Consider the following 25,848-nt stretch of genomic DNA (forward strand, 5'->3'; position numbering starts at 1 on the left):
AGAGGAGCCTGATGCGGGGCTCAATCCCATAACGCCGGGATCACGCCCTGAGCTGAAGGCAGACGCCCAACCGCTGTGCCACCCAGGCGCCCCATGTATGGACATTTTAACAATATTAATTCTTACAGCCCATGAGAATGGAGTATCTTTCCATTTATTTGTGTTTTCTTCAATTTCTTTCATCAGTGTCTTAGCAGTTTTCAGTGTACAGATGTTTTGCCTCCTTGATTAAATTAATTCTAGGTATTTTATTCTTTTTGATGGGTTGTAAATGAGGTTGTTTTTAATTTCTCTTCCTGATAGTTCATTGTTAATGTACAGAAACACAACTGATATTTGTATATTGATATGTATCTTGCAACTTCACTGAATTTGTTCATTCTGACAGTTTTTTGTAGGAGTCTTTATGGTTTTCTATATATAATATCATGTCATCTGCAAATAGTGACAGTTTTACTTCTTCCTCTCTGATTCGGGTGCCTTTTGTTTCTTTTTCTTATCTAATTGCTCTGGCTAGGACTTCTAGTACTATGTTGAATAAAAGTGGCAAGAGTGGGCATTCTTGTCTTGTTCCTGATCTTTGAGGAAAAGCTATCAACTTTTCACTATTAGGTATGATATAAGCTGTGGGCTTTATTATGTTGAGGTACATTTCCTCTATACCCAGTTTGTTGAGAGTTTTTATTAGTGGATATTGAATGTTTTCAAATGCTTTTTCTGCATCTGTTGAGATTATCATATTATTTTTATTCTTCATTTTCTTAATATAGTACATCACAGTGATTTGCACCTGTTGAATTATTCTTGCATCCCTGGAAGAAATTCCACTTGGTCATGGTGTATGCTCTTTTAATATGCTGTTGAATTTGCTAGTATTTTGTAGAGGATTTTTCTATACTTGTCAGTGATATTGGGCTGTAATTTTCTTTTCTTATAATGTCCTTGTCTGGTTTTGGTTTTAGGGTGATGCTGGCCTCATAAAACGAGTTTAGAAGTGCTCTCTCCTCTTCTGTTTTTCAGAAGAGTTTGAGAAGGATTGGTATTAATTCTTCTTTAAGTGTTTTATAGAACTCACTAATGAAGCCATCTGGTCCTGGACTTTTGTTTGTTGGGAGGTTTTTGATTATCAGTTCAGTGTTCTTACTAATAATCTGTTTAGATTTTCCTATTTCTTTATAATTCAGTCTTGATAGGTTGTATATTTCTAGGAATTTGTCTCTTTCTTTTAGGTTATTTAATTTGTTGGTGTACAGTTCTTCTTGGTAAGTCTCTTATGATCCTTGTATTTCTGTGGTATCAGTTATAATGTCCCCTCTTCCATTTCTGATTTTATCTGAGTTCTCTTTTTTCCTAGGTGAGTCTAGAAAAGGTTTATGTATTTTATCTTTTCAAAATACCAGCTCTTAGTGCCATTGATCTTTTCTATTGTCTTTTTAGTCTCTGTTTTGTTTATTTCTACCCTGGTCTTTGTTATTTCCTTCCTTGTACTAACTTTGGGTTTCATTTGTTCTTCTTTTTATAGTTCCTTGAAGTGTAAAGTTATGTTATTTGGGAATCTTTGTTTTTTTTTCTTAATGTAGGTTTTTATAACTATGAACTTACCTTTTAGAACTGCTTTTGCTGCATCCCATAACTTTTGGTATATGGTATTTCCATTTTCATTTATCTCAAGATATTTTTTGATTTATCTTTTGATTTCTTCTTTCTCCCATTGATTGTTCAGTAGCATATTGTTTGGTCTTCACATCCTTTTGGATTTTTTAGTTTTTGTCTTGCAATTGATTTCTAGTTCCGTATCATTATAAGTCATAAAAGATGCTTGATATGATTTCAGTCCTCTTAAATTTATTAAGACTTGTTCGTGGCCTAACAGATGATTTGTTCTTGAGAATGTTCTGTATGCATTTGAGAAAAATATTTTGTTGATGTGAGGTGGAATCTTTTGTAAATATTAAGTCCATCTGTTCTAGCATGTATTTTACATACAAATTTCCTTATTGATTTTCTGTCTGGATGATCTATTCACTGATGTAAGTGGGCTATTAAAGCCCCCCACTATTACTATATTGCTCTGTATTTCTTCCTTTGCATCTGTTAATATTTGCTTTATCTATTTAGGTGCTCCTATGTTGGGTACATAAATATTTACAAATGTCATATCTTATTGGATTGACCTCTTTATCATTATATAATCATATTTTCTGTCTCTTAATTACATTTTTTCGGCTGAAATTCTATTTTGTCTGGTAATAAGTTTAGCTACCCCTGTTTTTTTGTTTTTTGTTTTTTTGTGGGGGTTTTTTTTGGTTTCCATTTGCATAGAATATCTTTTCATCCCTTTACTTTCAATCTGTGTATGTCCTTACATCTGAAAAATGTCCCTCATAGGAAGCACATAGTTGTGTCTTAGGTTTCTTATCCATTCAGCCACTCTATTAGCCCATCTTTCTATTGGAGAATTTTAGTCCATTTACATTTAATGTAATTATTGATAGTTATGCACTTACTATTGTCATTTTGTTGTTTTCTTGCTTTTTGTAATTCTTTTGCTTCTTGCTTCTCTTTGTCAATTTCTTTGTGATTTGATGATCCTCGAGTGGTATGCTTAGATTGCTTTCTCTTTTTTGTGTATCTATTAAAGGTTTGTGCTTTGTGGTTACCATGAGGCTTATATAAAACATCTCCTAACAGCTTACTCTAAGCATCTGATAACAAATCTGTATGCATCATTTTCCAGCCTACTACAGAAGCAGCAATGATTTGTTTAAGCAGGCATTGGGCAAGAGAAAATGAAAAGCCAACCATATATGTCACTCTTACATTCATAAAAATCCTATCCAGTAATAATTCTTTTAGTAAAGGAAAATTTTTATTTTTTGTCTTTATAGCAGCCTCAATTTGTAGAGTAACACTTTTTCCTGAGTTTATATACCTAGGAATAATTTTTCTCCTCACTTTTACCATATTGCCCAGATGTTTTTTTTTGTTTGTTTGTTTGTTTTTTTGTATTTTAGAGACAACGAGACTGCTGGTAACTCACTTGACCCCCACAGGGATCAAGACCTTTTACATACAAGACCCATCTCTCAGTCATTAAGTTTTTAGGTCTATGGCTGATATTGGGTGGGAAGGTATCTAGAAGTAACTTATTGATTTATGCCAAAGTAGAAGGGACCATCCTGGCCCCCTTACTGCCACTCTCCCCTTCACTGGGAGTCCTGAGGAATCTGGGGTAGGGACTCGGCAGCTGGACTAATTGGGTCTTCCTTAAGGGAGACTGGGTGTCTGGGGATAGCCCTAGCCTCTGATGTTCCAGTTTTTATAGCAGCTAGGTCTGTGATAATCAATTAAATAAATTGATTAAATAAATACCTAGTAAGTATTGACAACTGCTAAAAATATTGCAGTGTTGATTCTACCACAGTTGACCAGGTGGTGTAGTCAGTGAAGACACTTGCCTGGTACCTGGCACAGGGCTTGCCTCCTCTACTGTTAGCTCTAATCTGGAACACGGATGTCATTGCCTCCATTTTATAGGCAGGGACACTAACCCTCAGGAGAGGTTAAGAGGATTGCCTGTGTCATAGGGTTGAACTTGCACACTAGTCAAGTCATGGTTTAGAAGCCCGTGTTCTTTCTCTTCCCTGTGACCCTGACATAACCTGGCAATGACATAGTAACCACTCGTGGTCTGCACACTTACCTTGCACCAGGCACCACTTGACGCTCTGAGAGATTAAATAGCTTGGCCAGAGCTCAGCGTGCGTAAGGACAGAGCAGGCGGTGCATCCCCATCTTCCTGACCCAAAGCCTTTCACTCTTATCAGACCATGAATTTTATTTATTTGCTTTATTTTTTCCCATAGAAAAGTCCCCGGCAACTAAGTATGGTTTGGAAGCAAGTCTCTTTTGGAAACTTAAGGAAGGGAGCAGGAAGAAAGGCTTTGGGAAGGACCGGAGGGGTGGGCGACAGGAACCTCAGTCCCATGGAGGGCCTTAGACCTCCAGAAGTCCCCGGGGGAGCTCAGCAGCTCAGGACCAAGCTGAGGCCAAGATGCAGGCCTTGGACGTCCCCTTGTGCTGTTCCCAGACATCCTTCAGTGTCACCGTGTACTGGTGACTCCTAACTTACGAACGACCTTTGGAAGAAGTCATTTGTGGGAGCAAGAGGACCTCATATACCTGCCATGTGCTGGGTCCTCCCTGTGATCCCTTATACTTCCACGCACCTTTGTACAGAGTGAAGCTTCATAAAATTGCAATTTAATGTGTTTTTTTAAATGTAGTCAGTGATTTTCCAGTCATCATTTTCCAGTGGTTGAAGTGATGATCGAAGTTCAATCAAGCATTTTTCTTTTTGCCCTACCCACCGTGCCCTAGCAGTGTGGCTTCTTAGAAAGCTGGAAAAACCAGTTAAAAGCACAAAAAAGCAAGTCCTTGCTCCCCACATCCCTCCCCCCTTCTTTTCTCTCTGACAGATTGTAGAAGCTGAGTTCAGGGCATTTCTGTCATTTCTCCACTATTTTCTGAATTGTACCTTAACAGTTTACAAGGGAATTTTCATATAAACTTGGATAATTTCTCTTTAAAACCAGGTGACGTGGCTCTTCCCTCTCTCCCCACACCACCACCATTTTGTAAAAGAAGGAAATGAGCCACGAGGTCACGGGTTAGAATTACTTGTACACGCTCGATTGCACAGTGACTTAGCGGCACTGTTCCTTTAAGAGCCGCCGGACCGGGCATGTCGATGTGACAGAACAGTATACTAAGAAACAGATCACACGGATCTTTGAATGAGAGCATTGCTGCAGTCAGGGTTCCGAAATTAGGAAAGTGTTTTTTTTTCTTGGCCTTCCCCCAGAAAAACAAAGAGTACATTCCCGCTATGTGCATGTGTCGCAGGGGAGGGCGATGGAGGCTTTTAGCAAATTACAGATCATCCATGACTCAGAATCTGTTTACATCCCAAGAAACCTATCGTAAATTGAAAATATTATACTTAATAATATTTAAATATTATGTAAATATAATATTTATATAATATAAATATAAAAAGGCATTTAATACACCTGTCAACGCATCGTTTAGCCTAGCCTATGTTAAACGTGCTTAGAACACTTACATTAGCCCACGGTTGGGCAGGATCATCTAACACAAAGCCTGTTTTCCAATAAAGTGTGGAATATCCCACGTGATTGATTGGATACTGTACTGAAAGTGAAAACCAGCATCGGTCTCAGCGTACCGGTTGTTGGTCCTCATGACTGCGTGGCTGGCAGGGGCTGTGGCCGCTGCCCAGAATCCTGAGAGAGGATTGGAGCGCAATCGCTAGCCAGGGAAAAGATCCAGATTCAAAATTCGAAGTACAGTTTCTACAGAATGCATGTCACTTTCATGCCATCATAAAGTCGAAAAAACCCTAAGTTGAACCATTGGAAGTTGGGGACCATCTGTAGACCGGGAACAGGTAAATCCGTTGGAGGTGGTGGACGTGTTTATTACTTCGTTCGTGGCGATGATACCAAGGTGTGTGCATAGGTTCAAAGTCATCAAATTGTACATATTAAATACATGTGACTTTTTTTTTATATTAAGTATCCCTCAATAAAGTTGAAAAATGAATTGCTGTGTCAGTATGAGAATTCCTTTTATGGACCTCCTGCCAGTGTGTGCTGATCTGAAGGGGTGCGCAGGAGCCCGCAGAGCTCTTTGCACAGGCAGCATGGCTGGTGGTCCTGGAACACTTCCGGGGCAGAGGGCAGGGGTGGTCCTTAACTTCCACCTTCTCGTGTCACTGGTGTGCTTCAGTGTAGAGAGCAAAAATGCAGCCTGAGTTTTAGATTTCTGCCCGTCAGAATGGTGTTTCCTGTTGACTTTTATGAGAACATTGGAAAAGTTTTCTTTGGAAATAGGACTGGCTCCAAGAAGTTAAATAAAACTTTGTATGACTAAATCAGACCATAGAAGATCACAGTTTAAGGGGAAGGATTTTTGGTACTGTGTTAATGAGCAAGACAGTAACAGGAGCAAGTTTTGAATGGAAACTAGGATCACCTAGTGCTTATTGAGGGGAGGGCAACTGTGTCCACCTGCCAGGTCGGTGCCTGTGGGGACCCACCGTGCATCTCACTGTGAAATGACATGTGTCTTCTCACCCACTCAGAGCCGGACTTGACCAACAATAACATTGACAAGTTCATTGGTTAGGTTTGAGCTGGCCTGCTTTCTGGAAGAAGTAGGGGAGATCCTAATTTTGGAATCCATTGTGGGTTTCCTGCCCAGAGCCCTTGGCTCTCTGACCTTCCTGTGTGGAATGCTGTGCAGGCCACAGTGTGGGCCGGCCATAGTCAGGAGCAGCCCAGGGCCACCATGGACCCCAGGCCAGACCCAAGGCCAGTGGGGCAAGCAGAATGCTTCGTGCTCAGGTGGGATGTTTCCACAGAAGGCCGCGTTTGGCTTGGACCACCACTAACCCCTCCCCCTCCCTCGGTCCCCCCACCACTACACACTCATGGGGAAGGAGCGGGGAGCACAGCAGATCTGAGACCCCCTTCTCCAGACGTGTTTTATTTAGCAGTTTGGGGACTTGCAGCTTATGATCTTACCCAGAGGCTTTGTTGTAGATTCTGTAGTGCTTACAAAGACTACGAGAGACTTTCACGCCAAGATCAGAGGAGCTGAGGAGAGCCATTGATCCCAGGAGCCTGAGATAAGAAGTCTTTCCTGTCAGCAGCCTGGGTCTGGTGGCCGCCTCTTTGTGGGAAAAGCTGTGTACCGGCCATCTTCAAATGACTGCGTCTTATCCTCCCCAAACTCCAGAGTGAGCACAGTTTCGTTAAACGTTGGTCGTCTTTTCTTGGTGGTTAGATTCCAAGCCTCTTTGACTTGTGCTCGAACAGAGGCCTCTGGAGAAAGTGGTGTGTGTGCGGGCATGGGGTTGAGGGACTGACATCCGTTCAGTTGTGCTTTTCGCGGCTGTGTGTGACCATCTAGGCCTTGGTTTCTGGGCCAGTGACGTCGAGGGACCTGAGGAGTGCTCGGCTGTGATTTTGGAGTTCAGGGACGGTACGGTTTTGTACCACAGTCCTGGCCACCACATCCCACAGAATTCTACAGGAAGAAGCGTTCACGGTGTGAGCGACACTGGAGGCCCCCCTCCTGTCCCAGCTGGCAGCGAACATAGGGGCTCATCTCCCAGTGGCGTCTCACCTCCAGGAGAGGGGACCAGGGTTTCCCTGAGCTACAAGCTGCCCATGCTGCTGCCTATTGTTGGCTGGGTGGACCAGACAGGTGCTTCGGGACCAGAGGAGACGGGTGTACCACGGCCTCTGCCTCACTGTTTTCTTTCCAGAAGCAAGCACACGGGCCTCAGGGAACTCTGAGTCAGTGCCTGCTGACTGCCCAAGGGACCCACCAACCTGGAGGGGCTGATGGGCCTGGACATCTCCTGCTGCAGGCTCCCCAGGGATTGCCGACACAGGGGAGAATTGCTGGTGCGAGCGTTCTCCTCAGCAGAACTCCGAAACCTGCTTCCTCTCCTGGAGGCTCTTTCAAAAAACACAGAGCCGGGGCCCAGGTCCCAGCTCTGGGGATTTGATTTTGGGAAGCGTGGACTTTTTTGCTTTATTTTAAAGCTTCTCAGGTCTTTCTGATCAGCCGGTTGGAAACTGCACATGTGGGCCCTGGATTTTATTTTAGCCCTGGGGAGAGAAAGGACTAGTTTGCGATTGAGAGCACAGGTAAGGCAAGAAAAGAAGGGTAAGAGGATGTCACAGGACAGTGTTCCTGTTTCCTAGAGAAGCCTGACTTGCATTGGTGCCCGGCTCACACCCTCTGTGCTCTGGGCCACTTTGGAACATGCGTTTTTCCCAGAGAGCCCCCAGGCTCAGGCTTGGCTCTAGACCTTCCTGGAGGGAGCTGCGCCTGCGCGTCTCTGTTTTTGCATCCATCTTCCTGCAAGAGACCTTCGACTTTGAAGTCCTCCCTTTGAGAACGCTCACGTAGTCACGGTGTAGATGATCTGCGGAACTTAAAAACTCCGTGCCACCACTGATACAGTGTTTACCGGCAGTTCTGAGTTTTGATCCTTACAACGAGCTACCCCTCAAGGAAGACGGGTCTTCTACCCAGAAATCGAGCAGAATATAATAAAGAAACAGGAAGCAGCACAGGGCGCCTGGGTGCTAGAACATACTAGAAATAGGAGTGCTGTTAATGCTTTCTCTCCGTGCCTTATGTTCTCTACTTGGGAGATTTCAGCGTGAGGGATGATGGGTTTCTGCAAAATGGGGCTCAGGGTCAGTGGAGAAATCACACAGCAGAGTCCGTATTATTTTGTGTGAAAGGGACTTTTTACAGAGCTCTGACATTTGCGCAGTGGAGCCAATATCTGGGTTACATGTGGAACACAGGAGAGGTGTGAAATAACTTAGAGCTTTATAAAAGGCAGCATCGCCACAGTCGGTTCTGGTATCAGTGGTGTCGTACAATGTGTTCGGCTCTGGACCCACACCCTCTAGCCTCGGGATCCCGGGGTCTTAGGTCTAAGTGTCCTGGTGACCAGGATTGGAGCTCCTAGTGCCGCAAGGTCCGGACGGATCGGCTGATGAACCAGGTGGTTGCACTGTGTCCTTTGTGACTCTAGATCTGGCGTGAAGGTGTTCTGTGTCCCGGGGGGGGGGCTGACCCCGTGAGACCCGTTCCGTCCTCTCAGGTGTGTGTTTGGTTGCAGTGTGGCTGATGTTTGTGGGGAAGCTTGTCGTTTTGACGGTCTCAGGCGTGGAAAACTCAGAGAGACTGCTGTAGAGAACACCTGATCACTTGGGGTTTTTCGCTGCAAAAATACAACTAAATAAACCAGAAATGTCTTATTCCCAAATGAGAGCCAGATTCCACTTGGATTACCTCGTGTAGGGTTCTGAACTCTCTCGTGTAGCCCTGGGACCCCTGGGTTTGGCCCATTCCTGACTTACGCCTACAGCAGGCCTCCACTCTAGCACAAAACACCGGCCACCTAAGTGTCGTGTCCTCTAAGGACATGTGTCTCTCCCGTCGTATCCTGGAACACTTCAGAGATAGTTGGTATGTATGCATGTGTATATTTGTCTGCGTATATGTTGACAGTAAAAGGATGGAAAAATATATACCATGCAAACATTAATCATTATCAAAAGAGAAGCAGGAATGGCTCTAGTAATATCAAAGGATGCTTCGGAGGACGGAAAATCCCCAGGTGCACAGGGTCCTATCCAGGAGCGCATATTGCATTTAGTCGTCATGTGTCCTAAGGCTCTGACTGTTCCTCAGACTTTCCTGTTTTTAGTGACCTGGACAGTTTTGAGCACTTGTCAGGTGGCCCCCAGTTGGGATTTCGCTGATCTTCATTGTTAGGGTCATGGGTTTTTTGGAGACCATAGGAGTAAAGGGCCATTTTCATCACATAATATTCAGGGTATGTACTGTCCCTCTGTCCTACCCACGTGACCTTGGCGTTGAGCAACTGGCTCCAGAGTGCCTCCTTATGCCCTTCTCATGCTGTCTTCCTTGCAAGGAGTTCTGAGTGCAGCCCACACTTAAGTGAGTGGAGTTAAGCTCCCCCTCCTTGGTGGGGGAGCAACATAGTTTATTTGGAATTCTTCTGGGGACATTTGTCTTTTCTCCCTCATTTATTTACTCAACTGCCCATTCTTTTGTTCTCTTGCTTTTTTATCTTTTTTTTTTTTAAGTAATCTCTGCACTGAATGTGGGGCTCGAACTCATGACCCTGAGATCAAGAGTCGCATGCTCTGCCAGTTGCTCCCACCAGCTGCTCCCATTCCCTTCTTAAAGCTCATTTCACTACATACATAGGTAAGCCTGAACAATATCGTCGAGTTGGCTAGTCTCAGGCCTCTCCGAAAATGGTACCTTGTAGGACGTCCTTTGATTTTTTCCGCTACTCTGCCTGGTTTCTGGGAGTCATCTGTGTGGTTTGGGGAGGCTTGCTTCCGTGTCCCTGCTGTGTGATACAGCACTGTGTGACCGCACACCGCCTTCTCCCCTTGCTCGGGGTCTTTGTTTCTCTTCTCTGTCACAGCAGTGCTGCTGTGAGCATTGCTGGGCAGGTGCCCTGACTCACACGTGCCTGTTTCTTTCCCACCTGTGACTCGGAGTGAAGGTGCCACTGCGTACCGCGTGCCGTGTTGAGCTTCCAGGAAAAGTCCAACAGATCGTCTTCTGTCGTGGTCATTCCATTTTCGTCTCTCCAGCCGTCCTAACACCTGTATCATCAGCCTGTTCCGTTTTTATCCAGCTTGGGTCAATAGGCGTCTTCTTTACTGCGTTCTCCAATTAGGAACGTGGCAGAGTGTTTTGGGCATGTAGTCACCATTTGTGCTGCCCTTCTGTGCAAGGACTGTGTCCTTGGCCTGCTTTTCAATCGAGCTGTTGGTCTTTTTCTTCTGGAATTGAAGGGTTTTTAGTCTTCTAAATGCCAGCCCTTTGTCATTATGTGCGGCGCTTACAATGGTTTTTTCCAAGTATATTTCATGAGATTTTAATCTGTGGAAATCGAGAATTCCTACTTGAGAATCCAGACGTTCTTTTAATGAGAATTGAGTCTTTTATTGTGCCAGCAATGGATACCACTAGTTATAAACTTTAATGCTTTCACATAAAAGGGAATCTTATATTCTTCTAGTTCTGCTGAAAGGACCACATCTGTTTGGTGGTGTTTCAGTGTTCAACTGCCTGTTTCGAAATTGGGGGTCGAAAAGGATAAATACAAAGTTTTCCAGTGCTGGAATTTTATTAACAGTACTTAGAGTATCTTCGCCAGGTGTGTCCTCTGGTCTTGGACTGTGCGTTCTCAGATGTGCTGTGGGCTTGCCTAAACTGGCATCTCCCATGATCTGTTGCTACGCTAAGCAGTTGCTAGAAAGAGTTGGAAGATTCACTCTTCATTATTGATCTGCATTTCATGAATATTTATGTCTATTCCATGTACTTTCATCCTTTTACTCAAAGTAGCTGAAGAGTATAACATATAAAATTTTAATTGGAATTCTTCTATGGCTTCCATCATGAGTAAAGAGCCCTTATTATGTAGAACAATGGCCGTCTCAAGGAGTGAGATCGTCTTAGATGAAGCATCTTAGATGTGACTTCAGCTGCAAACCAGGACACAGGACAGCCTTTCAGTATCTGATACCCATGAGCGGATTCTTCTGGTGGAGGCCTCCAGCAGCTACTGATAAAGAGCATCCGTGGGCCGTTCATCCCCTCGCTCCCTCAGATGCTTGCTGGGGACACGCATCGGCTCAGGCCCGCCTAAGTGCTCTGTTTACAAGGGCACAAAGTCCTTGTCCTCAACAAATTATGTTCAGTGGGAGAAAATAGACAATCAATAACGACATGCATGAAGTACTCCTGGGAAGTGCCAGGGAAACCAGAAACCAGCGCGAGGGGATGGAGGGAGCGCGGCAACTGTGTTAGGTAAGGTGGGGCAGGCGGGGCTCAGCAGAGTGGGACTGAATCAGGGAAGGGATGGGGCGAGGGAGGGGACGTTTGGACAGAGGTTTGAGCAAAGCGAGGGGACAGAGAGTCTGCAGATATCGGGGTAACGGCATTGCAGGCAAGAGCTCGCCTGGTCGTTCTGAGGAACAGCAAAGTGTGAGGGGCAGGAGGATACGAGCGTGGAGGAAAAGGGCCCAAGGTCAAGTAATGTGAGGCCTTTGTAAAGGCTCTGGATTCTGCGATGACGTGATGGGAAGCTGTAGTAGGGGTTGGACAAAGGAGTGACACAAATCACTGTCCGTTGTGCATGTCTCAAGTGGGGTTGCGGGGAGGGGTGGACCCAGAGAGACCAGTTAGGAGAAAGTCACACAGTCCAGGCAAGAGGGGCTGCTGGCTTAAGCGGGCAGTAGAGGGGGCGAGGAGTGGTTGGATTGGAGACATTTTTGGGAGGCGAGCCTGCGGGGTCTGCTGCGTGGGGTGGGTGGTGCGGGAGAAGAGGCTGTAGGATCGCTCTAAGATCTTTGGCTTGACGGGCAACTGGATGAATGGTTGTCATTTATGTCCTTTCCTCAGAAGGGAACGCTGTGGGAGACACAGGAGGGTTTTGTTGTTGTTGACTTGATCAGCTTTCTTTTGTTTCTCGTGGGGAGAATGAAGAGTTGTCTTCGGGCCTGTGCAGTTCGAGGACCACATTAGACATTGAGCTGGACGCGTTCGGTAGGTTCAGTAGGCAGTGGGGTGGAACAGTCTGGCACTGAGGGGCAGGAGCAGGGTGAAGACTTACTTTTGGAAGCGACCTGCATCGAGATGGCGCTCGGAGCCAGGAGGATGGATGGACTCATCCAGGCTGCAAGCAGACGGAGTAGGGACTCCCAGACAGCCTGGCTACTGCTGCATGTCTGTGTCAGGACCAGAGCAGAAGCCAGCAGGGGCACTGAGTGGGGACAGTCAGGGAGGAAGGAACAGGGCTGTGTGATGGCCCAGAAGCCAAGTGAGGGGCGTGTTCAAGAAAGGGCTGATGGACAGTGTCAGCTGTCAGCGTGCAGGTAAGATGATCTGGACAGGAGGAGAGTTTTCATGACGCAGCGGAGTGGGGACTGACGAGAGGCACAGGTCCTCCAGGGGCAGAGGGGTGGGATCCAGTGCACAGAGGAGGGCGGGCACCTGGGTGCCCAGATGCCCACCCCAGGAACAAAAGGACAAGTGGCGTGTTCACAGGCACAGGTAGGGGGTTCCTTCTGACTGCTTCTGTTTCTCTCAGTGTCATTCATCACCTGAGACTGCAGAAGGGGCGGGGGACATTCGTGGAGGGGGAAGGAAGATCTGAAACAGACCCCTTATAGATGGAAGGAGGGAGTTCACTTAGGACCCGGAGCGAGCTGCCAGGCAGCACCCAGGGCTTGCTTGGGCCAGTGACCAGAAGTATAAAGTGGGACTGGTCAGCAGGTTGTGAGCACCTCTGTAGCACATTCGGCTGCCCTGGGGCAGGGGTGGGGTAGGTTCGACCCGTTTCCTAAGTGCCCCCTGGGGACTTTGGGTGGCCGTGTCAGAGCCCCAATTTATAGCAACTGGGGTCTTTTGAGGTGCTCTTGACATATGTTACCAAGGTTTGGCTCACCTAAGTCAAGGGTAAAAATAATTGCACTTGCAGTAGCATTAAGTATGTACAGCAGACTGTGGGTGGGATCAGGGAGGCCTGTTTAGTGAGGATGGGGAATGGGACCCAGCCGAGGCTATAGGAGAAATAGGCGGTGGGAGAAGGGGATGGGGCTAGTCAGCAGGGAGACACAGTGACAGGTACATTAGGAACCAGGGAGAGGCTTTTGTTAAGGGCATTGCTCAGCAGGAGGGAAGGCTAGTCAAAGCCAGACAGCAGCAGGCCCGCAGAATGGCTCCTTTACTTTCTTTAACAATGCTGTGACCCAGGAGCTGGGTTAGAGCCAGCACAGGGGAACGCGCGTGTGTAAGATGCACACGAGGTGGGATGTAGGTACCAGTGGTTACTATAAAGTCAGACATACTGATCCTGGGACCAGGGCAGGAGATGTACAGGAGTATCTCGTGATGCCAGAACGTAAGGATGTACTCAACGCACACACACACTCACAATGATGGTGGCGTATCAAAGGGACACAGGGGCCACTGAAAGAATTCCTGACAGCCAAAGTTAGAGCAATTTGAGCCACAAAATAAGAAATACTGGATTGTAGCCCAGAGTTTAAAATAAATATCTATAAGTGTCCACCGATACAAATAAATGAATGAATTTTAAGCCAGGGGAAGGGAGACAAGTCTTCTGTGTGGAATAGCACCTAACTTCCTTAGATACCACCTCTTTGAGGAAGGTGGAGCAGAAGCCCACCCAAGGGTGTCCTCTGCTTAGAGGTGTCTCTTAGACAAGAGACAGAATGACGCAGAAGCAGGAAGACCTGGCAGACACACCCCAGCCAGGTCAGTGTCACCAGACATGAGTCACCTGGACAGTATCTTTCCGTGATCCTATGTGATGGACACGGTGCTTTACCTCTGTGCTGTTCCTCCCAAAACCGCTAACACCACTCCCATGAGAAGAAACACACCGGCCACATCCCAGCCAAGGGACGTTCTACAAAGATCTGACGAGTATCCCTCAAAACTGGACAGGTCATCAAGATGAGTCAATTCCGAGAAACTGTCACAGCCAAGAGGAGCCTGAGGGGACATGAGGACCGAATGTAATGTGGTCTTCTGGGTGGGATTGTGGATTTTAAAAAAGGGTATTAGGTAAAAGCCAAGGACATCCAAATAAAATATGGACTCTGGTTAATAATGGCTTAATTGTCCCGATGTTCCATTCTAATGTAGTATGTTAATAGTAGGGGAAACTGAAATCGTTCTAAGAAATAAAATTTATTTCAAAAAATCAGGCACAGATGTTAGAAATTCTCATTTATTTCTGTTTTCTTAAATGATAGGAAAGACACCCTTTTTTTTAAGATTTTATTTTTTTTACTAGAGAGAGAGAGAAGGAGCAGGGTGAGGGGCAGAGGGAGAGGAAGAAGCAGACTCCACTGAGCCGAGAGCCAGATGCAGATGCTTAACTGACTGAGCCACCCAGGTGCCCCAAGATATCCTTAAAAGAGTCACACATTTGGAATAAACATCAGCATTTACCTTTACAAAAGCATTTGTAGGCGTATCTGTAGAGTAGTCAGGTCCCCTCCCATGCACCAGGTCCTCTGCATGACGGGTGAGGCTCCCCATCCCCTGGGCTGGTACGGAGGGGCTTTCTGTAATGTTTCTTCCCCCATTAAATAGGAAAGTCGAAGACATAGAAGACTTAGGAATGTGGGCATAAGCCTTGCATATCTGCAGAATAAAATGATTTTGGCAGCTTAATTATATTTGAACATCGAGACCTTGATAGTATGGAATGGTTTAAAAATCACTCATGTGTTTCAGAGTCAGGCGGAGGATTGTGAATGATAAGTGGTCAGGAAGAAGGTCAGGTATTGATTGGTGTAGCTGAATTCATTAGGAAACCGAGGAAGCTCATGATATTTACACGTTTACATGCTTATGAAATAGATACCGAAATTATAACAGTTACAATTACTTTTGTGGGGACAAAATAGCAAGGCCTAATAAACCCCTAAAAATGGTGATGAGTGGCTAAGTGTCTACTTTGGGAGCAGTGGGTTTGCGTCGTCTGAAAATATTGCTTACTCCCTTGGCGTGGTAACGGAGGGTCAAATTTTGCCAAAGCCGTCAGTGTCCATTTTCATAGATGAGTATTTTTCTTTTTTTCATATCAGCTTTATTGATGTATAATTGGCAAATAAAGCTAAGATATTAAAGCGTGCATCATGGTGATTTACCGTGTATATCGTGAAAGGTTCTCCCCACCTGGATGTTAATTAAAACATCCATCCCGTCACATATGTATTTCTTGTCTTGGTGAGAACATTGAAGTTCTCTCAGCAAATCTGAGTTATCCAATATACTGTTATCAACTGTAGTCACTGTTTTATAGGAGATGTCAGACCTTATTCATCTTAGAGTTCAAAAGCTTTTATCCTTTTTTCCAGCCTCTCCCCATTTCTCCCACCTTCGCAGCCACAGACTGCCGCTTCCTGCTCTGCCTGCTCTTCCTCTACGAGTTTGCTTCTTTGGGGGGGTATTTTTCCATTTCTGTCCTTTGTCTCATGACCCCGTTGCTGTGATGTCTTCCGGGTCAGCGTCAGGCGGTGCATGTTGGTTCCAGGTCCAGTGCAGGTGTTCGGAATTCCACGTGGTTTACAGTTAATACTGTGTGATGAAATTGGCTTATTACGTGGACAGCGAGTCTCCAGAATGACGACACTCGGGCCTTGACGTCCATAACCTCCTCTCAGCATGACGAACGTCTAAGCCGCTCATGTAGAAACTGAGAATGGGTCAGCCGAGGTTAGCAAGCTGGACACTCTCGGGCCTGAGCGGTCAATTATGTCTAAAGATAGTATAAAAAATAGCACTTCCCAAAGTCTACTGAAGCAACAGAACGCCCAATTCTACTTCTTCTGGAAAATTTCCGAGGCATAATGAGTCTTATTGACTTGTTAGTCTAGTCTTTGGAATTCTGGTTGTGTCCAGGCATTTCACATAGTAAAATTAGCTACTTGGTGATAAACTTCTGCAAACTCACATTTTAACATATTTTTCTTAATATGGTTCAATTTGGGGGAGTGTCTGATCCTGGTAGTAAGGATAAATTAATAGTGTTCAATTAAAAAGAAAAAAAAAAGATGGGGAAGGGGGTACAGCAGAAAACCCAAGATAAGTTATAAAGTATAAAACTTTCCTTTTCTTGACAATTGCCATCCACTAACAAATTATCTTCAGGACCCAGTAGAAAGAAGGTTCACTTAAGAAATTATGCGTACCTCACATCCACTAGGATGGCCGCTACCAACAAAACAAACAACAAACGCTGGTGAGGATGTGGAGAAATTGGGACCCTTGTGCACTGCTTGTGGGAATGGAAAATGGTTCCGGCTTTAAGGATGAGGGCTCCTCAAAAATTTTAAAATAGAATTACCATGTGATCCAGTCCACTTTGGGGTGTATACCCCAAAGAATTAAAAACCGAGTCTTGGAGAAGTATTTGCTCATTCAGGTTCACAGTAGTGTTACTCATAATAATCAAGAGGTGGAAGTAAGCCCGTGTGCCCGTGGATGGATGACTGGATAAACAAAATGTGGTCTATACGTACAATGGGATATTTTTCAGGCTTAAAAAGGAAGGAAATTCTGACACTTGCTATGACGTAGATGAACCTTGAGGACTTTATGCTGGGTGAAATAAGCCAGGCACAAAAGGACAAACACTGCAGGAGTAGTCACATCCATAGACAGAAAGTAGAATGGTGGTTGCTGGGGGGAGGGGATGGGGAGGGGAGGGATGGGAAATTAGTGTGTAATGGGTACCTGGTTTCAGTTTTAGAAGACGGAAAATTCTGGAGATGGAGGTTGCACAACAGTGTAAACATACTTAATGCCACTGAACTGTACCGTTAAAACGGTGAATCTTGTGTATTTTACCACAATTTTAAAAAAGAAATCATGTGGCAGAGTGCGTGCTTGAGCCTTCTGCTAATCCGTGCTGTAATCAGTCCTGCTCTGGGTCATGAGGATAAGCCCCGTGGGCAGGGGGAAATACTAGGGTGCGGCAGAGCCAGCAGCCCCAGGAGTAGAGGCCCTGGAGCAGGAGCCCTGGAGCCAGTAGTGGGAAGGGAGCTCGCTTGCAGAGCTCCAGGGGTGGGAAAGGGGCCAGGAGCACCAGGGAGGAATAGGCCGCAAAGGAGGAGCAGAAAAAGCCAGCGACCCCCCATCTTGGGGATTGTTTCACTGGCTGGTTCTCTGGAATAAACCTCAACAAATACTTTAAATTTATGTTTTGAGGGGCACCTGGGTGGCTCAGTAGGTTGGGTTGAGTGTCTGCCTTTGGCTCAGGTCATGATCCCAGAGTCTCAGGAATGAGACCCAGGTCTGGCTCAGTGGGGGTCTGCTTCTCTCTCTGCCCCTCCCCCAACTCATACTCTCTCCCCCCCCAATAAATAAAATCTTTAAAAAAAATTTTTTTTTAGAAATAACTTGGCTACAGCTACTTGTCTAACGTATTGTGATAAATACTGTGGACACATGAAAATTCTCTCTAGGCTCAATGCAAGCAGGTATCATTCATATTAGCCACAGCGGGAGCCGGGGTGTACCCAAGACCCACTGAGACCTCCTGGTAAAACTTCCAGAGTGGGATTGATGGTACTACGGCATCTCGATTTTATGACGCTACCCTAGAGCATTGGGTCTTATTGTTGTTTTAAGTTCTCTCACTCTTTTTAAATGACACTATCATAATCTAGGGCAACATATTTTTGAATCCCTGTCAAGGCTCCATGGAAGTCTAGCAAGCCTTGTCATTTGGAATCGCGTGATGTAGGGGGAGCAAGAATGTCTACCATGTATCCAGCACAGACCAGGTAGTGGGCATGTCCTGTGGATTGTTTCATTTTGTCCTCACAGAAGCCCCCCGACCCTGTCGACAAACACAGCAATGGAGGTCAGAGAGGTCAGGCAACTTCCCCCAACATCACCTGCCTGGTTGGTGCAAAGACTGGATTTCAAACCCTGGCCTTCCCCAGCTGAGAGTAACAATCACAAAGGAAACCTTCACAGATTCAAAGATGTAGAAACTTTACAGGCCACAGGCTCTGACTATCATCCAATAAAACTAGCAACAAACATAAACAAAGACCTTGTCCAGAATAACCCTCCAGGCCCTTGGTGTGCTGGAAGCCTGAGCCCTGTGCCATTCAGAGCGGCTGCAGGGAGGTGGCCGTCTGCTCTGGGTGACAGTACTGCCGATGGGCCTGCTCCTGCACCGAGGGAGGGACTGAGCTCTTCAGCTTCGTGTTTGGGAATCGGGAAAATTCTCTCGCAGCTGATCTAGTTTGCCTTTACCCCTCCTCAGATGGGATATTAAAAAGCCAGCAAGGCCTTCCCGGATTGCACCCAGAAGACTGGGAGCTCCTTCTCTTTTTCCCTTAGGATTTTCACTTACCAGGTTATCAAAAAGAAATTGAAATTCTGTTCTTATTTATCAGTATCTACCTTGCCCTTGGGATTTCTTTCTTCAGCCATGCTGCAAAATTCTGCTACCAGGAAACACTCCCAGGCCGTGGAGGCTAATGGATAGAAAGCTTAGGTAAATCCCCGTCCAGGCCCTTGACAGCCTTATGGATTTGGACAGGTTATTTAATTATGCCCCGAGATGATCGTTCATTGAATACATCTGTAGATAACTCCTATCTCAGAAGGTCGCTGTAAGCCGCGGATAAACGAGCGCATGCGCAACAGTGTCGTGAGGGGACGAGGTGGATGGCGTTGCTCACGGACGACCGTGCGCCCCTCAAGCACTCAGTTGGCACCTCTCCCGCTCTGTAAAGGCGCGGTGAGCCTTGCGCTATCGTTTATTTTCTCTTTTACATGTAGTGTATTTATGTGCCTTGGGGCAGTGGTAAGACCTTGACTGTTGTCATGGCTTAATTAACTTACAGCGAGTTGGAACAGCCGCTGGATTCCATGTTGTGTCCTACTTAAAGTTGAAGTGTGTTAGCTGTAATTAGTGATCCTGCTTGTAAAAAGCCACCAACTGGCCTTTCTGTCCCCCCACAGGATACCACAGGTTCCTGCCAACTCCCGTCAAATTAGTTGGCGTCTGGCAAGTCTTTGATCTCCAACACAACTTGAAACTTTAATAAGGACATTCTAAGGTATTTCAGTTGCTTCTGGGACCGTTTCTTTGAGTAGATCTCCTTAATGCACATGTACTATTTTTAAATATTTGCCGATAGACACCAAGGGACAAAGACATGGTAATACAGGAGGGAAAACATAGACGGTATTCCCTTTTTGGACCAACCTTAGCATAATTACTCACTGTGTGGGTTTGCTATTGGCTGCTGTAGCCACTCACCACGACCTCAGTGGCTTAACACAGCCCAAGTTTATCCTCTTCACGTTTCTGGAGGTCAGAAATCCGGTAGCGGGGCTCGCTGTAAAATCAGGGTTTCGGCAGGACTGTGTTCCTTCTGGAGGCTCTGGGGGAGAATCTGCTCTTTGCTTTTTCCAACTTCTAGAGCTGCCCTCTTCCTTGGCTCACAGATCCTTCCTCTGTCTTCAAATAAAGCAGTGCAGCGTCTCCAAATTTCTGACTCTTCGGCCTCCCTCTCCTGCTGGTAAGGGCCTTTGTGATTGCATTGGGCCCACCTGGATCATCGGGATACTCTCCCCTTCTCAGAAGGAGCTGATGAGCACCTTCATTACCCTCCGCGGTGTAATCTAACACGTCCGCAGGTTTGTAGATATCAGGTTTGGGATAACCTTTGGGGGCCTATCCTTCTTTCTTACCTCATCTGCTCAAAGCCTATATACGTCAGTGAATTTCCATAATAATAGGTTGACTGCATTGAAGGCATGAAATATTACAAAGGAAAAAAAGTCCATTAGACCCATAGTGAAGTAAGTTGTATTATTTGAGTACTGCAGACTATATTTTGAAAATCAAGGTAGGGAAGGCAATAATTTTTTTCATGTAAATAACTTCTTTTCCTACATGGTTACTCTCTACACCAGTTATTTGCCCATAGACACATATATTTTGATAGGTCTGTTTCCATGTGTGCACATCGGTATTTTTCTGAAATTCCAAGTTAATATTCTAGGGGTAAAAAGTTACACCTTTTTGGTCTGTCTACTTATCTCCCTATGTGTTTTGACTTAAGTTCGAGAAATCCGAGTTCGTCCATGTAAGGTTTATACTGCGAAGTGGGATTGGCAGTTTTTAAAAACTCTGTGACTTTTGCAGTGGGCTAAATTGGTTTGTTGGTAGAAGGGTAAATGAGGCAGATTGTGTGTGTGTGTAAATATATGTGTGTATATTTATATTTCTTTTAAGATTTATTTTTATTTAGAGAGTGCAGGTGGGGGTAGAGGGAGAGTCTCGAGCAGACTCTGCTGAGGGCGGAGCCCAACGCAGTCCGTCTCCCAACCTGAGATCATGACCTGAGCCGAAACCAAGAGCCGGGCCCTCAACCGACTGAGCCAGCCAGATGTCCCATGAGGCAGGTGTATGTTAACCTTGAATCATCAGTCCGCCTTATCCCTGAGCTTCCCATCACCCCAGGCGGCTCAAACAGCCACTGTCACACAGTGGGACCTTCCAGACATGAAGAGACAAGCAGGCAGTCTCAGGTGGCGCTGGTCAGGAAGTAGAGGAGTAAGTTGTCCACTGAATGACCTCTGGATGGGAGAGGCCGGACGGTGATACCGCCTTCGATGGGGAGGTCAGGGCACGTGTCTCTGGGGAGGTGCTCCTCGTGCCTCGGGCTCGAATCACAAGAGAACGGCGCCCGGTCTGTCTTGCTCGGCAAGGAAGCCCAGTGCTTCGGAGGAATGTCTGCTGCATAGGAGTGCGCCCTGAATCCCGACTCCCGAAGGAAGGTGTCACGAGGGCACAGCGCCAGCTCACCCTGGTCAGGTTCGCTGCAGTGTACAGATGGGTTTAATTATGACTGTAATTCTCATTCTTTTTTTTTTTTTTTTTTTGAAGCGTACTTGACGTCAATGTTATGTTAGTTTCCGGGGTCCAACATAGTGATTCCAACATTATTCAGTGCTCAGCACAATAAACGTCGCCACCATCTCTCACCATAAAACGGTATTAGAATATGATCGACTGTATTCCTATGCTGTACTTATCCGTGGCTTGTTTATTTTATAACCGAAAGTTTGTACTGCTTAATCCACTCGATCTATTTTGTCCCTCCCCCACTGACCTCTCCCCTCTGAAAACCACCAGTTGTATTCAAGAGTCTGTTGTTTTCTTTTACAGGTTTTGTAGATGCCACGTGTGCGTGAAGTCACATGGTGGTTGTCTTTCCCTGCCTTATTTCCCTTAGCATAAAACCCTCTAGGCCCAGCCATGTTGTTGCCGATGGCAAGATCTCATCCTTCTTTATGGCAAGAAATAGTCTATTATATGTAAATATATCTTCTGTATCTTGTGGCTCCTATTCTCCAGTCTTTTCTGTGTCGGATGGTGTGCTTAGGGCTTTCTTCTCAAGCTCCCAAGTGAGGTGCTCTTATTATCCTACGTTGTACGAGAAGCAGCTGGGCTAATGTGGCAGAGCGGGGCCCCAGCCCATGTCTGTGTGACACCGGACCTCACCCTCTTAACCACTGCATTTTCATGCTTCTCCTGAGCATTAGGACTATCTGGTGAGGCCTGGTGAGTACTGTTACTCCCATTTTACAGAAAAAGCTGAAGTCCGCGGTGGACCTCCACGTGGTTCAGCTAAGCTTAGACTGCCAGCCCCCTTGTCTCCTGTCTTCTCTTTGTCATTAGGACCGAGTGGTTCAGCTTGGTGCTGGAGACCTCTCTGGAAACACCTGTGATCATTCTGGGGTGTTGGAGGAACCCGGCCTGTTATGAGTAGTATGTAACCCTGCCATAACCCAGCAAGATGCAGTTAACAGGATTGTTTTTAGAAAGAAAATAGGGTCCTAGAATAGGATCGATGTTATTTTAGGAATTAGTGAAAACTTTTGAGCCAAGAAAGTTTTTATAGCTATTCTAGACCCCCCCCCCCCCAAATCTTCTCCCACCTAAATTTTGAAAAAGCAGCTTCATTTGCTAGGTTTTTTGAGGGTTTCTTTTATCCAGTATGACATGAGGTTCTCGCTAAGCTCTCTTCTAAAGCGGCCACATGACATTTAAGATAGGATCTGGCTGTATCATATCAAATACGTGGCTCTTCTTTCTGTTGGTTAGACCTCCATGATAACTTAATTAGCTGTAGTTAACAAAGGCAAAAATGAGATTTTCTGGAACTGCCTAAGCTGGAGTGACAAATGTGCATTATTCTTGGGATCTGACCTTTGTGATTTTTAGACTAAATCAGAATATACTGTCTCTCACTTAACATTCAGTGTACTTTTTCAGACTTTCTTCTGTTAAAGCTTTTCACTATTAGAAAATTAAATCTGATTTTATTATGGAATGATCTTTTTTTTTTTTTAAGATTTCATTTATTTATTTGACAGAGAGAGATACAGCGAGAGAGGGAACACAAGGGGCTTGATCCCAGAACGCTGGGACCACGCCCTGAGCCAAGGGCAGACTCTTAACGAGTGAGCCACCCAGGCGTCCGTGTTATGGAATAATCTTGATTCAGCCGCGTCTCTTTCTGGTCCGGTATATCCTGCACACTGTAGCAACTGATCCTTCACTGACAGTAACACGGCCCCTGTTGGGCCGCTGAGCAAAAGGGCTGGAATTTGAACTCTTGGCCAGCCTGCAGTTCCCTCCAGACGGGCCTCCAGGTGGCTTTTCCAACCTGTGTTGGCAAAGAGAAGGAAGTGAAACCTCTGCTGGCATATTGGGCGCTGTGTGGGGTGGGGGAAGGGTGCTGAACTGAACACTGAAATGGCTTAATTAAGAAAAACCAAAACAAAAAACAGAGGCCATCCAGAGTAGCTCTCTTGCACTGTTGGTGGGAATGCAAGCTGGTGCAGCCACTGTGGAAACCAGTATGGTGGTTCCTCAAAAAGTTAAAAATAGAGCTACCCTATGATCCAGCAATCATACTACTGGGTATTGACCCAAAGAATACAGAAACACTAACTCAGAGAAGTACATGCACCCCTAGGTTTATAGCAGTATTATTTACAATAGCCAGCTTATGGAAGGAGCCCAAGTGCCCCATCGACTGAAGAATGGATAAGGAAGATGTGGTACATATATATAATGGAGTATTACTCAGTCATCAAAAAGTGAAACCTTGCCATTTGCAATGACATGGCTGGATCTAGAAAGTATACTGCTAAGTGAAATAAGTCAGTCAGAGAAAGACAAATACCAAATGATTTCACAAAAGAAACAAGCAAAGGGGGAAAGAGAGAGGCAAAGCAAGAAACAGACTCTTAACTATAGAGAACAAACTGATGGTTACCAGAGGGAAAGTGGGTGGGCGGATGGGTGAAATAGATGATGGGGATTAAGGAGTGCATTTGTTGTGAGCACTGGGTGTTGTATGGAAGTGTTGAATCACTGTATCAGACACCTGAAACTAATATTACACTGTATGTTAACTGAAATGAAAAACTTAAAAAAAAAAGATATCCAGAGATACATTTTCTGTTTACTTTTTATTTTAAAGACTTTCGGAAGTCATTTATTTTTAATTCTTTTGCTTAGTAATGTGTTCCTACCCTCTGGTTCTTGTTCACACCTTTCTGGCCTGGAGAGCTCCCCCCTCTGACTCCACTGCACCCCCCAGTCCTACCCATCTTCTTAAGACTGAAATCATCCTCCTTTCCCTTTTCGCCACATCTTGGTTTCCTGCCATATACCTGGTTCAGCATCACCACCTTCCATCCCCCTGCTTTTACTCCCTTCTCGTCTTCTTTCCTTTGGGACTGCTGTTGATTGGCTGACATTCAGAAGCACTGGAGTAAGGCGTTTATTGATTGGTGGATTCTATGTCCATTGGGGTGAGGTGGTTGTTGATTGGTGGACTCCATTGGGTTGAGGTGGTTGTTGATTGGCTAGCCCTCTAATGCACAGGAACAAAGCACCTGTTGATTGGTGGATTTCACTGGAGTCAGGCAGTTATTGATTGGCTGGCCTCGTGAAGTTTTTATATTGATGGGAAGATGTCATAAGTCAGTTAGAATAGGTTTGAAATCCATTGCTGTCATTTCCTAGGTGCGAGGGAACTTTTTATTTTCATCTGGCCTGGAATCCTAGATTTCCTGGGCTGACACAAGCCCATCAAACTGCAGATCACCCATTAGACCCTCAGGAAGCCACCCCCGCCAGAAGGGGGCACCTGAGCACAGACTTGGGAGTCAACAGGCCTGGGCTCAGATCCTGATTCTGTCATTCAGCATGTCACTTAATCTCTGTGATCCTCAGTCTCCTAAAAAATAACACCTCCCTGAAAGGTGGATGTTCTGGAGATGAAGCAAGTTGACATGTGTGGGGTACCCATCACACACTCAAAATTCCCATGATCGTCCACAGGTCTAATGACCCAAGGAAAGCGTCCTGAGGTGGCATTTTGTGACTTAGTCCCCGCTTACTTGGTTTTCCCCTTCTAAGGCCTATCAGAAAGATGAACTGTAGAAACCTGATGCTCAGACATCACTCCTTAAGATTCTGATATGATCGGTGTGGGGTAGAGCCTGGGCCCCTACGTGTTGCAGCTCCCAGAGATGTCCGTGTACACTGAAGCATACCCTGCCTGGCTAGCTCCTTACCTAACTGCTGTGCATGTAGTTACACCCTGCAGGAAAGTAACAAATTGCTCTTATTGGTCTTATGTGATGGACTGGTCTTGTTAAAAACTCTCTTGAAAACTGTGTAATTAAGAAACAAACCTGGTATTCAAATGGGATATTCTCTGAGCCCCCATCCTATTATTGCTCTCATTATTAAAAAAAACAAAAAACAAAAAAACTGTTTTTATGACTTTGAAAAGGTTAGCCCTGACAGAAAGGTCAGGAGAGAGAGAGATACATAGTATGGACTCGAGATTTCCCAAAAGTATGTAACAAAATGGTCTCCAGTTTGGAAATGACGGTTGTGTCAACTCTGTCCTCTTGGGTGTTGGTTACATTATGCATAAGATTTATTAAATATTTCCTCCTTGCCGAACGGTTTGTTATCTCTAAATTTGGAAGTTAATTCAAGAAACAGGAGAACATGTATTATTTATAAGTCTCTTTAGCATCTAGTAGAAAGTGTCATGTTATTTAAAAACGGTATTTGTGCATCCATGGACTCAACACGCATTGGTTCCCTCTATAATCCTGAAGTCATCCCTAGAAAGTAATGAGAAATTGTGTCAGAGGGAAGAGGGTTTTCATCAAGAGGCTTTCCATTATCCCTTCCTTCCAAATTTTAAGGAAACTTGGTCATTTGAAGGATTGAATATCAAATTTTTCTGCTGGAAAAAATACTGGGCCATTTTGTACCTAAAAGGTATGGAACTGCTGACATAGTTGATAACTGTATTCATTTTAGTCCTTCAGCTATGCCTTTGCTATATATTACTTCCAGAACTGACTTAACTAGAAGTATAATATACCATATTTATTTCTTGTTTTAATAAACTTTGTATTTTGGGATGATTTTATATATGGTTCACTCTTGGTTTTGCGTATTTTATGGGCCTCGGCAAATGTATTATGATGTGTATCCACTATTAAAATATCATACAGAGCAGTTTCACTACTTTAAAAATCTCATGCTCTACCTGTTCATCCCACCCT

General features: G+C 45.1%; 1 protein-coding gene across 9 annotated transcripts in view; it reads left to right on the forward strand.

The window, feature by feature from the left end:
• The window catches only part of NCK2 (NCK adaptor protein 2), a 147,661-nt gene that overhangs the window by 77,830 nt on the left and 43,983 nt on the right, over nt 1–25,848 (forward strand). Inside the window, exon 3 of one of the 9 annotated variants that reach the window (XM_040623664.1) lies at nt 19,189–19,286. The exons of the other annotated variants lie outside the window; for them this stretch is intronic. The gene's annotated coding sequence lies outside the window, so the exon portion shown is untranslated. The remainder of the gene's footprint in view (nt 1–19,188; nt 19,287–25,848) is intronic. 9 annotated transcript variants of the gene reach the window in all.

This window comes from Ursus maritimus, unplaced genomic scaffold (genome assembly GCF_017311325.1).
Source record: "Ursus maritimus isolate PB19 unplaced genomic scaffold, ASM1731132v1 scaffold_6, whole genome shotgun sequence".
In the NCBI taxonomy this organism is placed as follows: domain Eukaryota; kingdom Metazoa; phylum Chordata; class Mammalia; order Carnivora; family Ursidae; genus Ursus; species Ursus maritimus.